This window comes from Cupressus sempervirens, chromosome 10, assembly GCF_028749045.1.
Source record: "Cupressus sempervirens isolate cs-2001-9-10 chromosome 10, ASM2874904v1, whole genome shotgun sequence".
Lineage (NCBI taxonomy): Eukaryota > Viridiplantae > Streptophyta > Pinopsida > Cupressales > Cupressaceae > Cupressus > Cupressus sempervirens.
Window position 1 is genome coordinate 935,855,674 of NC_143127.1, and position 15,644 is coordinate 935,871,317.

General features: G+C 33.3%; 1 long non-coding RNA gene across 7 annotated transcripts in view; it reads right to left on the reverse strand.

Annotated features, from left to right (window-relative positions):
* LOC149537044 (uncharacterized) overlaps positions 1-9,527 on the reverse strand; it is an 88,791-nt gene extending 79,264 nt beyond the window's left edge. Inside the window, exons 1-3 of one of the 7 annotated variants that reach the window (XR_016357936.1) lie at positions 9,351-9,525; positions 9,156-9,275; positions 8,514-8,570 (exon numbers count right to left, since the gene is read on the reverse strand). This is a non-coding gene — a long non-coding RNA (uncharacterized LOC149537044). The other 6 variants (XR_016357935.1, XR_016357938.1, XR_016357932.1 and 3 more) reach the window with 6 other exon arrangements.
* Between the last annotated feature and the right edge of the window lie 6,117 nt (positions 9,528-15,644).

Genomic DNA, 15,644 nt, shown 5'->3' on the forward strand with positions numbered 1-15,644 from the left:
ATATCTTCCTCATCCTCAAGAGAGGAGTAGGTATTCTACAAGAAAGTTGAAACTTTGTTAAGCCAGAAGGAAAATCCTCTGGATTGATGGCCCGATGTTTCTCCTCTGGTTTCTCAACACATCTGAGAGTACTGCGAGAACGTCGCACATTCTGGGTCGCCATGGAGGAAGCAGCAAAAGGAGTGGGAATCACAAGCGAGGTGTTAGCCCTAGCAGCCACCTTGATCCCCTGTGAAACACCAGGGTTTGGTTCCGAAAAAAACCACTTGCATTCCTACACTGGTTAGGGTTTGTGCTTCCATTGAAATAGGAGGAACCGAAACGACAATCAAATATGACCGTTCAAGAGCCAAGGGAGCCTTGCCCTTGTGCCCAACAATGGTCCATTCTTCATTTTGCTTCCCTTCTGCTGGTTTGACATGGGCCTCTTTAGGCGGGGGTTTAACCCTGGGCAAAGCCAAAGGGGAATCCCTAATCTTGTGTTTCGCTGACTGGCACCTATAACAAGTGTTAAGCAGGTTCAAGTAAAGCACCTTCTGAGAGAAGGTTTGAGAACCAATTTGTATCTCCATAGAATCCTTAAGATCCTTGGAGAGATCAACCTCAACACATACGCGTTTTTGAGGACGAGCATTGAAAAAAATTCATGTTCCTTTGTAATAACTTTGTCAAGAGTATTGGCAATGGACTCAATAAAAGGCCAACATTGCAAGGGTAAACCTGGGAACTCTACCCACACACGAACCCTAAGCTTGTTGTTGTCAAAGACAGTCAAATCTCTCGACCATCTTTGAAAAACTAGCAAGGAAGAACGCACTGACCAATGACCATTGCTAAAAACCACGTATGCTTGCGATGAGTTGGCAAAGTGAAATAAAAAAACCTTTGGTAAGGTTTTGCACAGCGTCGAGGCAGATTCCATGAGAAGTCCAACTCTTGTAAACTCATTCTCGAAGCATAGCTTCAGGAGGAGTCCTACTCACAAAATACCCTATAAAGGTATGTTGTTCTAACCAATCACAAGCAACATCAAATTCTTGCAAAGGAAGGATAATATCAGGATTACCTCGTGAAAAACCTTCGAAACAAACTTGCGAGGACGTTTATTCAATAAAGACGCAATGGCTTTCTAAAGCAGCAAAGTGAACACCAGTATCAACAACTGTGTCACCACTGGCCGAGGCCATTATAAACTAGCCTAAAAACTCCCACAGTAAATGCGGTTTGACAGGTGAAAAATATAGAAGGAAAGCTCAAACAGAGAGTCGTACGCAAGGAAACTCAAAGATAGCATGAAACCCTAGCAGAGTAAAAAAACCTAAGCTTTTAAAATTATATTATGATCATTAATCAAAATTGTAACACAATTCTAAACTTTTTGCCCATTTTATGTTCTACTCAAACAAGGCTCATTAGAAATGAACTTTAACAAACACAAGAAGTTATAATTAGGAAAATAGGAAAAAAATAGGGTGTTAGTGAGTTGGTTGTGTTACTATACAATAGTCAAATGAATTTATTGAGCTAAATATGTAAGTACTAAATATCATCAACTTAAATGCACTAGTATATATCAAGAAAAATATGTCTTTAACATCAATATGTACATTATTAATACCTGTTAGTAGGCTAAGTACTCTTAGCTGTGTTTTCTGGGTAGATTGTGTTACAATTTTTGCATCAACGTTTCGGATCACACTCTGTGATCCATCATCAGGATGAGAGAGCTGAAGGAAAAAAGTAGAAAGATTGCAGACCCAATAAGGATAAAAAGGTTGGGACAGGAAGGGAGGGGTAGGTGCACCACAATCAAGACAAGTTTGAGGTTCAACAATAGGGACAAGGAGGGAAGGGGACCCAAAAAAAGATAAAAATACATCCAACCACAGGAGAGAAAACAACCACCAGAAATAATGACAGATCTACTATTAAAAACCAAAGTGAGGGAAAACATAAAACAAAAGAGGGTGACCAGAAGGGTGAATATGAAGGCTGGAAACAAAATAAAAACGCAACAATAGATGAAAATGTACAAATATGCATGATGTTAATTAATACATAAAACAATTATAAATATGAACAACCTAAAGAAATGCCAACAAAATTCTAAATGAATAATGACCAAGTAATATAATAGAAATTATTATTATATAATAATGGTCATTATTATATGGTAATAATCACTATTATATACTCGTAATCATTACTATGTTATAATAAAGGAAATAATGGTAATAGACTAGAACGACACTAGAAAGGGGACTATGAGACAAAAATGGCAAGGATACAACACCAGAGCGCTTGAGAGTGCTTGTGTTTGACACAGACACAGCGTAAACACCAAGGGACAAAATTGACCCACACACACACACGAAAATAAAAAGAAATAAAAAGAAACGATAATGAAAATAATTAATACATGAAAAAATAACTAAAGAAAATTTATACAATAATAATAATAAATAAATTATAACAATAATAATAATAATAACCATAATAGTAAGATAAATAAAAAGATAATATCAATTTAGAAATAAATAAATAAATAAATACAAATAAAATAATAAAAATAAATAATTACGAAGCTGGAAATAAGAAAAGCAAAAGATAAAATAAAACTAGAAGAATAAAACTAAGTGAAAACTGGAACGAAAAATAAAATAAAATAAATAAATAAATAAATAAATAATTGGGGGGGGGGGAGCAGGAGAGGTAGAGCGGAGGATGATGAGCGAGAGAGAGAGAGAAAGCGAGAGAGAGAGAGAGAGAGAGAGAGAGAGAGAGCATTAGGTGTGGCAAGAAAAGTTTCTGATGGATGATAACAGGGGTTGCCATGAATGGCTAAGAAATAACCCTTCATCACGATTAAGATTCCGCGGGTGGTTGCCAATGGCAATGGCCTCTTTGATTTTTCGCCTAAAGAAATTGTCTTCCTGACATAAGACTTGTGTCTTCTCTAGGCAAATGTGGTGTTTGGTGGCTGAGGAGTGCTCAGCTAGGGCTGATTTGGCAACTCGATCGTGTTGTATGTCAGCCCCATGCTCCTTTAATCGAGTTTTGATAGCGCGCCCCGTTTCCCCTATATAGGGAACACCACATGAACATTCAATCTTGTAGACTCCAGATTGCAAAAGGGTGTCTTTTGAGTCTTTCAGAGAGCGGATATGGTGTTTGATCAACGAGAAGGGTTTGAACGCACTATGAAGGCTAAGTACTCTTTCACACATTTTGTAATTGATTATTAAAAGAAATCTAAAAAATAATTTATCATAAAAAACATTTACATAAAAAAAAAAAATGATATAGAAGAATAAGATCAACTACATTGTAGCAAAAAAGATTAATGATATAGAAGAATAAGATCAACTATGTAGCAAAAGCAATCTTTTGAGATTCTCATATTAAACAATGCCCACTCACCCTCTTTTTTAAAGTAATAGTTAAATTTTTTATTTTAACAATTTGTGCTCATATTTAATATTATTTTATTAATATTTTTATTCTTGATGGTTTGACCCAAATATAAATTTTAACACTTTTTCTTACACAAGCTAACAACCTATAAATTTAGGATAACACTTAACTTGCACACGTAAAGTGGCTTCAATTATTTAATATTACATTAATATGTGAAAGAATATATAATCAAGAAATATTAGGGATAGCACTTAATTTACACATGTAAAGTAATTTTTATATTTTAATAATCAAGTTCATATGAATCATTATTCATTTGTTCTTACATAATAGTTAAATAGTTAAGGAGATAATGTTATTTAAGAAAATAATAATAAGTTTTTATAATTAGAAATTTATTATTTTATTATAGTTGCTCAATTATTGTGTTAAAATAATGAACCTAATTAGACAAATCATGTTAAAAAAATTCCTCCATCAACAAATTTAATTGAAATAATTAAACTTACCTAACTAGAACCATTGTTAGCACTTGTTACGTATAATACCTTCAAACTTGATCATCAATTAATAACTTCTTTTTCAACTCTTAATATCCATAATTATGCTCTCAGAAATATTAATATGAAAAGTGTTAAAATTGTTAAAAAAAACTAATGTAAATATAGAAAATATTAAAATAGGTCATGTTAAATAGTTTTATATTAATTATCATTATTAATTTAATTAATTATTTTATTTTACTTAGAAAAAGTTAAAAGTTTATAATGCGGACTGTGCGTTAAGCAATCAACAAATCACAAATCCAAATGCAGCGTTCCATTCAAAAAAAAAAGAGAATAAATCAGACTTACATTCCGAAGTTCAAGTTTTGGCTTTCGCCATCAACAACATCAACCAAACGCGCAAAAGGGCTCTTAGAGAAGGCATTACAGCCTTTAAAGCAAATCCAATTAACAGGGACATTCACTGAAAATATCGCAGCTTTAAACATGCCAAAATGGGAGCTTTGGAAAATGTCGAACAGTACTGCAGATTTGAAAAACGTTTGCTATAAGCAACAGAAAGCACAAAATTGTAATGTTGAGCAAAGCTTCCTGACATTTTAAGCAAATGGAGTAGCCCAGACTGCTTGTTTTTCAATTGGTTGAATATAATAGATAAAAATGATGATAATATTATCATTTATCAAGATTCAAACTTAAGAAACATGTTTGGACCAGGTTCGACTTCAGACTGGATCGTACACGAAGGAAATATAGCTAAGGTCTCTGCTCAGACGCACAGCTCCAGTGGTGGTCCTATAGATCTTGCATAACATCAGAGTTCTAATATGACCCATTAATCAGGTGAGGAGGACAAGAATTCCACCATGTTTTTTATTTTTTATTTTTTTCCCTCCATGTAAACGGGGAAAGGCAATTTGAGTTATTTTCTTTAAAAAACTTGATTTTACTAAATAAAATGTCCTGATGCACATGTATGCAAAATTTGAAGTGATACTGCAGGCATGTAATTTATAGCCACTCTTAAACATCACACACTAAGAAAAAAATTAAGTTTCGAAAAAATAAGTCAATTTTGACTATTTAACACTTTTAGTGTTAGAATGAAACTTAATGTGTGATGTTTAAGCCGTCCGACCTTGAATTGGTATTAGACTTTTTGTTTCGCTGACTTCAACAAATGTAAATGTAATTACTGAAGATGTTAAGATCAATTAGGGTCCGTTTGGTTGCTGGAATACAACCGGAATAGGAATAGGAAATTAGAATATGATCTGTATTCTTTGTTTGGTGCGTGGAATAGGAATAGGGAATAAGAATACGTATTCTCATTTTAGCCCCAAAATGAGCTTTTGTCCATTCCAAAAAATACCTGTAATTGGAATTGCTATTCTTGCATTCATTTTAACTTTCTCAAATTTGATTAAATTTTCAAATCCGCTTTGACCTGGGGTGAGCGCTGGAACTTTGTTTTCAATATTTTCAAATATTTCAGCGATTTTCCAATGGCGCCGATTGCATCTTCAGAAATATTTTCAAATGGCACCGATTGCAAGTTAACCCTATTCCAATTTAAGCTTGCATAACCAAATAAGGGATAAACAAGATTGGATTGCATTTTTCCATTCCTATTCTTCATTCTCCATTCTCATTCAAATTTTCTATTCTAATTCTCAATTCTTACGCTTGCAACCAAACAAGCCCTTAGAAAACTGGTTTGAGGCGCTTGCAGGTTTTAGTTCTATTTGAAGGAAAACAAAGGCTTGAGAAATAGTGAGAACATAAGAGTTGCCTCCTACGGCCGGATTTAATAAAATGATAAAACTACAGTTGACAAGCTCACCCAACAAAACAATAGAAATACAGATGATGAATTACACATGCTTAATGTACCCTTTGTTGATGAGTTGATCTAAAGATTGAAGGCTACAAGGCTTTGCAGAATTCACATGGAAAACCGTCACACCCACCCAAAAACTGTCATCTGCCATGGAAGAAATGGCTTCAGTTGGTCAAAAAAACCTTCTGAGAATCTAAGAGCCAATAAGGAACAACCCCAAAACAGTCCTTAAAGGCTTGATTTATGGCAGGAGTCCCCTATGCAGTGAACACCTCATAATTCTTAACAAAAAACTTAAGAGTTTCGATAGTTCAGAGAGAACTACTAGCCTTTTTTCAAGTATTTGGATGAATGACAAACTCTAAAAGCAAGAAAAGAACTCTTTAAGCTCGATCGCCCACCTTAAACCAGTGAAGTTTGGTCCTTATCTAAGCTTCTCTAGGAATATGATGATCAATAATTTTCTTTTTGTAGAGAAGTTGAGCAACCCTAACATGTAAATAAGGGCAAAAAGGATTTGAAGCCAGTGATTCAGAATCGCATCATTCCGCCGAGAAATTCAGCTCCTTGGTCGACTGGGCCTTGGCTTAAGTTTCCCAACCCACTGAATGTGGATACTTCAGCAATCTATTTAAAAAGAGTTGCATTTTGGAATAGTATAAACTAATAAACTTTTAATTTTTCAATATATTTTTATGTTAAAAGCCTTGTTTATACCTCTCAGCATGAAGTTGGAAGATAAGGGGTTTGAAGGACTTGTTTTTGCTTTTCAACATGAAGTTGGAAGAGGACTTGCTACAATCATTTCTCCTTAATGGTATTCTTCTATTGTTGATCATGGATCTAATTCCACGAAGAAAGTAGAGAGTACTTTGGGTTCTAGTGTTAGTTCACAATTATTCTTTGGAATCATTAATGTTTACTCTTTCAATGATGTTATTGAAAGATCCCAGTTGTAGTGTTGGGTTGTTGATTCATTGCCAGTTGCTACCTGCAACTTGAGTTGTGTGAATATTTCAATATGATTGAGGTGGCCTTTGACAAAGTAGGCATACTTCCTTTTCGATGAACAATTGGAGAATGTAAGGTTTGATTTTACTGGAGAATGTAAGGTTTGATTTTACATGTGCAATAAGTTACATCTTTCCAATCCCAATGTCAATCCCCACCATTCTTTTGTTTCTAGTACACTTAGTGTATCTTTAAAGCTAATGATAAGTAGGAGATTTAGAGCTAATTTTTCCATAATTTTAAAAAGTTCATATTGTGCCATGATCTCAGCTCAATCTTTTTTCCTTTTATGAAAAATCAAGATTTACATGTCATACCACTTCCTAAGATTGTCAGACCATATCATATCAAGTTCAACATCCAATGGTAGGCAACACAATGGTATCTTCCTCAAAATGTAATATATGCCATTAGGGATAATCCTTTGGAACACAATGTTATCTTCCTCCACCACCATCTATGTAAGAATTTGTAAAGTAGTAAATTGTCATTTTTCCCACTTGAGTCCTCGATGATTTCTTGGTTTAAATCATTTTTGTAGCTATTTTAACTTACTTTATTTATGATTGGCCCATTTGTGCACAACTCATGGAGATTTGTTAACAACTACTATGACATTTATCCAAGTACTAGTGATTAGAGTGAGTGGTTATTGATTATTAGGTATTGCTACCTCAATTACACACATGAAGTTAGTTGTAGCCACTACTCTTCTTTCTCCTATTGTTTAAAAAATCGTTCAAAACCCCCACAAAAAATCACTGAAATTAGTTTCAAACCCTATACCATTCTAAGGGAAGAATTTTTTTACCTAAAGTTGGTTAGACAAATTTCCATAATGCACTTTAAATGAACTACAAAAAAAGCTTTAGCATGGTGCATATTTCATAAATGAATTTGATTTTAGGTGTCTAATAATATATTTTAAATATTTGTTAAAAAAAATACTAGGGGAATGGGACCTATTAGTTCAAGAACGACTCATTCTTTTTTATTCAATAAAATCACTAGTGGATAATTTATATAATAATAGTTGATCATTTTTTCAACCTTTTAAACCTTTTTAATTCATGATTGGTCCATTTGTGCACCACTAGTAGAGATTTGTTAATGACTACTATAACATTTACCCACAAGTACTAGTGATTTATGGTAATTTAAGTAAGTCGTTATTAATTAGTTATAGTCACTTGGGGAGAGGACCCGGTACTAAAAATCCTACGTGGAAATACCCAAATAAAAAGTGAGACCAATGGTCCATACTTGCACAGTTGATAGTTGATGTGGCATCACATCATTAATTAGTTTTTATAGCTAAAGGTATATTTTATTCAATTTTGGGTAGTCATCATTGTACTAACAGCTTTATAGTCACAAGTATTGGTACAATGTTGTCACAAATATTGGACATTAAGTCAAAAATGTAGGTGTAGGTATACGTCAACAACTCCTATCACAACTGCTGAAGAGCGTTCATGTACTTATTCTGGATCCTCTCCCCTACTCTTCCATTTCTCCTATTATTCAAACTTTCAAATTAAAGAAGACCAATAATAAAATTTCTCAAAAATGTTATATAATAGAATAATTTTACACAATATGATTACCTTAAAGATCTAATTTATAGCCTCTATGGATTATGAATACATAAATTCTCTTTGTCAATGAATAGAGAATAAAACAAAAATAAATAAAAACTATTATTAAAAAACCATTATCTAGATGAGCGGCGAACTCACCTCAGCCATCCGTACTGCAGTTCAGGAACCGCGCATGTGCGAACCTCTCTGAAAAAGCTATTGCAATCGATTGTATCAGGCAAGCAAATTTGAGCTACAGCAACTTTTTTTTAACTAGAAAATTTAACATATTGAATCTCGTGTTCAGAAGAAAACCCTAAAATTTGACTTATGCAAACGATTTGTTGTATATTTTACAGAATGCAATGACAACATTATGTTGAACTTTAGAATGAACCATTCTACAGGCACAAGGCATGGCTCCTAAATCTATAATGTGATCTATTGTACATTTAACGTTCAGCAATAAACAAATCACAAATCCAAATGCGGCATTCCATCACTGCATTAAAACAATACAAAACCAAACAAATCGGAACTACATCTTGCAGTACTTCAAGTTTTGGCTTCGGGCAGCAACCACATGATCCAAACGTGGTAAAGGGCAAATGCTCTAATTGTGAATGTGTTAATGGAGATGATTCCAACCATTTGGGCATGTGGCTGTTGGTCCAATACAATTTGTAGTTTAGATGAAGAAATGAAAACCCTAGAAACCAGACTTATCAAGGAAGATTAATGCATCATAAAAACGAAGGTTGAGATTATATAAAGTGGGTTAAAAATCAACACAGCCATTACCTATTTCTACATGTATATATAGGAAAAATGAACTGAAAGAGATTGGCACTCGCTATAGTGTATTTCCAGTGTCAAAACAACCATTTTTCACGTCCTCTGAAGCTACGCTTCCAAATCTTCCTGTGATTCCATAGAGCGTTTAATATTTAACAGAAGGTGCTCTACCTAATATAAACATAAAAAACGTGCACCTACTTTTTCAACATCCTCATGCATTTTCGCATGCTGTTCGGATACTTCAGCTGATGTACGATAAAGGTGTTTGGGACTCCGTAGTACCCACAATTAAAGACAAATACCCTCAGTAAAAATAAGTACTTCGACTGCAGGTTGCTGCTTTAGAACGTACCATACATTGAAGAAACGCTGACACGCGGAATCATAAAATATCTGTACTCCTCAAAAACTAAATGAGAATTGAATATTGTTTGTTTAAAATTTCTAAAATTAATTTATTTTCGAATTTACTGATTTAAAGAAGTTCACTTTTTCTAAGTCTACACGAAATAATAAAATATTGGTGGTTTAATTATATTATGTATTACTTTTCCAAAAACAAAATATTGAAAGAAAAATTGTTATAAAATAATAAATGCTTATTAATAATATTGAATGAATATAAATATATCTACAATTGTTCATAAAATTGAGAAATGGAAGAGGACTTTTGGCAGCAAATTCCACTACTCTCCCCTCTACTACTAGGAGATGTTTGTAAAGTAGGAGTGTATTGAATCAACTAAGCTACTGAGCTAGCTTGAGTTTAGGTGAACTCTAATTGCCAACTGTGATGAGGGTTCTTAGACACCTGTTGCACATTAAGGTTAGTTATTCTAGGGACAAAAATATTGAACATATCGAGAAGTGGAGGATGTTGAGAAGGAAGAGGTGTGATGGGGCTACTCATTGTCCCTAAGGCTGCTAGAATTACAATGTATTCGATACATGCACTTAATGTAATGGTTGTAGATATGGAAGGTGCAACTCCATTGCTACCTCTACATCTTTTAAGAGCATTTGGGTTCTCTTCTCTTTCTCTCCTCTCATCCTTTACATGTGCCTTTTCTCCAACTCTTCTTTCTTTCTCTACATCATCTATGATCATTTGTTGTTGTCTTTCTTCTCCAAAATTTATGTTTTTGTAGCATTCGCCTCTCTTTCAACTTTCCTCTCCCTCGTCTTCTCCTTGCATATTGCATTCTCCTCAAACTACTTCTTAATTTGTTCTTGTTGCTATAGTTGTTTAATGTAGTCATTAGATGTACGAATCTATGGGTTCTTTCTTAATCAAAGCATACCATAATGTGCCTCATGTGCAAAAGCATGCATCATTTGTATAAGTATTACAAGGAATCTATTGGATGCACCAATAGGTTGTTAAGTGTCAATAGGTATGCATGGCACAAAATCAACATCCTCATCATGGTTTCTTTGATGTTGGGTATCATCACATGACTTACTTTTAAATTGTCAACTATCTTCATTTGTAGACTAGTCGATAATGTCACTTGGATCAATATTTTGCAGGGAGGGTATTGATAGGGAAATGCCTGCATCTACGTAGTTGATTAGTTGACCAATGCTTACGAAAACCTCTTGTAGCTAATTTGGTTGACAAGCTTGTGTTGGCAAGCTCAAACCAACATCATGGTTTGTTCCACTGGTCATGGTATCTTAGAGGGTCATGGTTTGTTGAATACTCATTTTTTATTGCATTGCTTCCTATCCTTTCACAAGCTTGTGTGTAGTTTTTCATAAAATTGATGATTGTATCTTTATTGTATCCTCTAAATCACAAAAATGCTTGAACTTTGATTGCCTCCTCCTTACCTTGCATATCATCAATATCTACAACACCAATTGATCCTATTGTCCATATTGATGGGTTCAAGCTGAGGCCCAATTATTCCATGTCTTATATCCTCATCAATAATAAATCCCCCACTTCACCTTGTATCATCTACTAAGGCTTCTCTTTTGAATGGCCATATGCTTGTCTTACAAAACTCACTCATTATATTTCTCGGGGTCAATGCCAATTTGAATGCTTTGTTGGCCAACATTGTCAACTCTTCATGTTCAGTATTCATTTGGGGGTTCTTCGCCAACCACAAATTTCCATCTTGTTTGAAGTATGTCTTAAAAGGTGGAAAAATACTTGCATCCAATAGTTGACACTTATGGCTGGTATGTGTGGGAAGTGTGAGTAAATCTATATTCAACTGCCTTATTTTGTCAATCATTTTCCACACAACATATTCGAGGGAGAGACATGAATGAGGATGTTTTTTTCAAAGTAGTCCAAAAAATTCAAAAATAACTCTTTAACCATCCAAACATGTTCATGCATTGACATGAATTCCCTTGGCTCACAATTAACTATGCAATTTTAATGTGTTTCTTTACTTTGAACAAGTAAAAACAAAGTATGCTTAAACTAGCAACAGTCATGCATGCAATAACAATGATCCATTCCCTGCTTTTTGATATTAGCTGGGGAATTTTTTTTCTTCCATGCATGCTATCGAGTTCTTATTTCATAGTTGCATCTAACTTGCACTCTTGTTCCATTGTAGTTTTATATTTTGCTAAACATGTAGTAGTTGAGGTTATAGACAATTTTGAGGTTTTCATAGAAATAGGCAAAAAATGTATGACATGCCATAATAGCTATGTATATGTTCAACTCTTTCTCTATTCTAATGCTCAAGTCCTTATGGCATCATTTAAATATGTGCCACCATGATTGTCCTAGCATTCCATCTGTTAAAGGGTAAACCCTTCCTATTATTATTGGGAAACAACTTGTTCCAATTGATTAACTTGTACATTATTGCTCATATCTTTCACATCCATAACCCAATTCACAACATCCTCCTCCTCTTGAACATGGGTGATCCCACAGTAATGGGTTCCACTTTTTGACCAATTTTGACACTAAAATCAATATTTTTGAAACAAGCCTCACATTCAAGTGACTATATCTCTAAAACTACGAATAATTTCAAGATGAAGTAAACTAGTGATTTCTAGTACTCTGTTCCCACTTTGTAACCATTTTTTTTATTAAAAAAATTAAATTACTTAAGTCAAATTTTTCTTCTCCTCCGAAAAGTGGTACATATGAAAAATCAATATTTTTAAAGAGTGACAGTCTGTTTGACACACATAACCTTTTTTTTATAAACGATAATGAGGTAATTCTTTTGGTGTTGGATTTGTAACATCAATATCTAGAGGATGCATTTGGTTTGATTCAATTTGGTTGAATATTGTATAGTTTATGAAGTTACATCAATTGTAATTTAGATATACGCTTCGTTTGACACAGATAACTTGAACTCAATTTATCATAAATCTTTTTTTTTTAGTAGAAAGCTATCTCAACAACCTATTTCCTAGATATTTTTCAAAAATAATTTGACCTAATTTACAATTTTTTTTGAAGTGTCAAAGTCGGTTGATGTTCAATCGTTAATGAACCTATAATGAGTTAAACTCATATTTGAAAGTCTTAATAAATATAATATGTATTACAATTATAGTCGTTGGAAAGCTTGCTCTGAATAGCACAAATTAGCATTTTTTATTTTACAGTAGGAGATCATTCAATCTCAATTTTGGGGGTCAAAAGAGCCAATCTCATTTTTTTAAGAAAACAACACCAAAAATTTGTAAATTGGCATGTTCGCGCGAACATGCGAACGTGTGTTCGCGCGAACATGCGAACGAAAATAATATAGCAGCAAAAATTTTGATTTGACATGTTCTCGCGAATATGTAAAATAATTTGTGTTCAGGCGAACATTAAAAAAAAAGGAAAAAGCATGACATCACCTACAATGATGACAAAAAAAAGCAAAAAAATGACATCACCTGTTTTAAAGTTGATAGTGAGACGAATGTTTTAAAGTTACTCCAAAAAATTTATAAAGCTACTATGAATTTATTAAGGTAAGGACAAGTTTTTTATTTTTTATAATTTTTTGATGGGAAACAAGAAAGGAAGGAAAAACAAATATGCAAGGAAGAGATCTCATGAAGCAGAAAAAGAAATCTTCAAAAGACTGTGACATGTTATCATTGAATTAAACAAGGTATATATATATATATAATTTATTTTTAATATCTTGAATTTAATTATGTATCAATCTCATTTTTCATCTACTTTGATTTATTTATAAATTTGTTGCAGACAATCAACAAGGTGAAGGAAATGTTGAAGGAGGCTCAACAAAAGTAGAAGAAGTGCAGATGGGAGAAGGGTCAGGAACACTACCTACGGAATCTCAAACAATGAATGTTGAAGAAGGTTCAAGATCACTCCCTATAGAGGTTCAAATAACAGAAGTCAGAGAAGGGTCAGAATCACTCCCTGTAGAAATTCTAGTAACAGAAGTCAGAGAAGGGTCAGGATTAGGTGCAGGCACTGGTATGGATGAACTCATAAATATTATCCAATCTATAAAGAATGGAATTTCTCATAAAAATTTAGATCATTTACTTAGAATGGATGTGGATAAATTGAGAACACTTGCAGCTACTGTTGAACCCTTAAGTTTGTCTAAGAAAAGGTCAATGAATAAGAAGGTCAGAGAAATAATGACTAAATTTGATAACATTGAAACACTTGAACAAACTCGATTGCTTTCACTTTTGCTTACATAAAAGAAGTTACAAGTGGCATTGAAATTTTTAGGTGTAGACACAACATCAAAGAAGAGAAGATTTTCTAACATGCAAACTGATGCAATTGAAAATGTTAAACAAGGTTTGCGAAACATAGGAAAACAGTCTCGAACTAAAGATAAGTCCATAGCAAAAGAAGTGATGTTGATGTATGTTGTAAATAAGAATATGACCCAAAATAGACAAATATCTTCAATTTCGTTTGAAATGGGTTTTAGTAGGAAAACAATGAGATAATATGTTAAGAGAAGATTAATTTTAGATGATAGTACTATGGAAGGCAATTGGACAATCATGTGTAGAGCACCTCGTTTTGATAGGATTGATGAGGAATTAAAAAAATTAGTCATATCATTTTGGATTGATAACGCTCGTCCTTCATCAAATAGTAGAGATGTTATCAGGCATAGGATTGCATCTAGTCAATATGAACATCATACAAAGCATTGGTTGGACACAACACAGTATGAGTTATATGTGTTGTTTTGTAGTGAACATCCTAATGTAAAAATTGGGCAAATGTTGTTTGAAAAATTGAAGCCATACTTTGTGAGGTCAAACAAAGTGTTTGAAACATGTTATTGTTGTCATCATATTGAGTTTGATCTCCACTATTAGGTATTTCGAAAGTTTGTAGAAGACACATATGGTTTTCATGCTTCTCCTCGTAGTAAGAGAAGTGAGTTTATATCATCCATTCTATGTGACAAAATAGATGATCCAGCTAGTCAAATAAATTGCATCAAAGGATTATGTGAAACATGTGGTGAATTGGCTCTATTTTCTTTGGAAATTAAAAATATTGATGTAACAAAAAAATTGAATTGTAAAAGTTATAAGTATGTGAAGAATGAAACAACATTGGGGAAAGAGACAAAAAGGTTGGAATATGTTGAAGAAGAATTACCTGTTGTAACATTTATGGACAGATTTAAGAATTTGATTAAACCTTATATTCGTCATGTATTGTTTGTAAAGTGGCAAGCACAAAAGTTTCAAATTTTGAGAGATAATTTCCCGCTTGGAATGATTGTATCAGTCATTAATTTTGCATAGAACTATTCCTTTGTTCATCAGAAAGAAATTCAATCATTTTATTTTATTTTCTATGCAGGTCACTATTATGGTACATGTTTGTTATAGACATGCACAATTAGATTTGGATGGTGTTCAGAGTACAGTTGAAGAATGGGTCATTAAAAAGGAATATCACTTTTATATAAGTGATGATAAAGAACATGACATTCACTATGTAGAACATTGCTTCAATATGTTATTTTCTTATTTGAAAGAAAAAGACATAAATGTTGATAAACATTGTGTTTGGTCTGATAGATGTGCCACATAGTTCAAATCATCTAGACCATTTTATGCATTATGTAGATATCGTTGCAATGAGAATATAAAACACATATTGAATTCCTTCGAGAGTGGGCATGGAAAAGGTGAATATGATGGTGTTGGAGCTTGCATCAAATGTGCTCTACACAAGTATCAAATGAATTATTAGAGATTTCATATAAATGATGCACATGATGTTGTTGAATGGTGTAAGACACATTTTGCATCAGATGAGGTCAGGACATCATCAACAATGAGTCGACAGGTACCGTATAGAGTCTTTTGGGAGATAACAGCAATGGATGTGTACATTTGTTTATATTTTATGCAATTAAGTTTTGAAATTTTATTTTTTAAGTTTTATCTTTTAATTCGTTGAAGTTTAAATTTAATTTACAATCCATATTTTCAATGTAATGAACTTTCAAGTGTTAATAGAAAAAACATGCATGGTTGCAA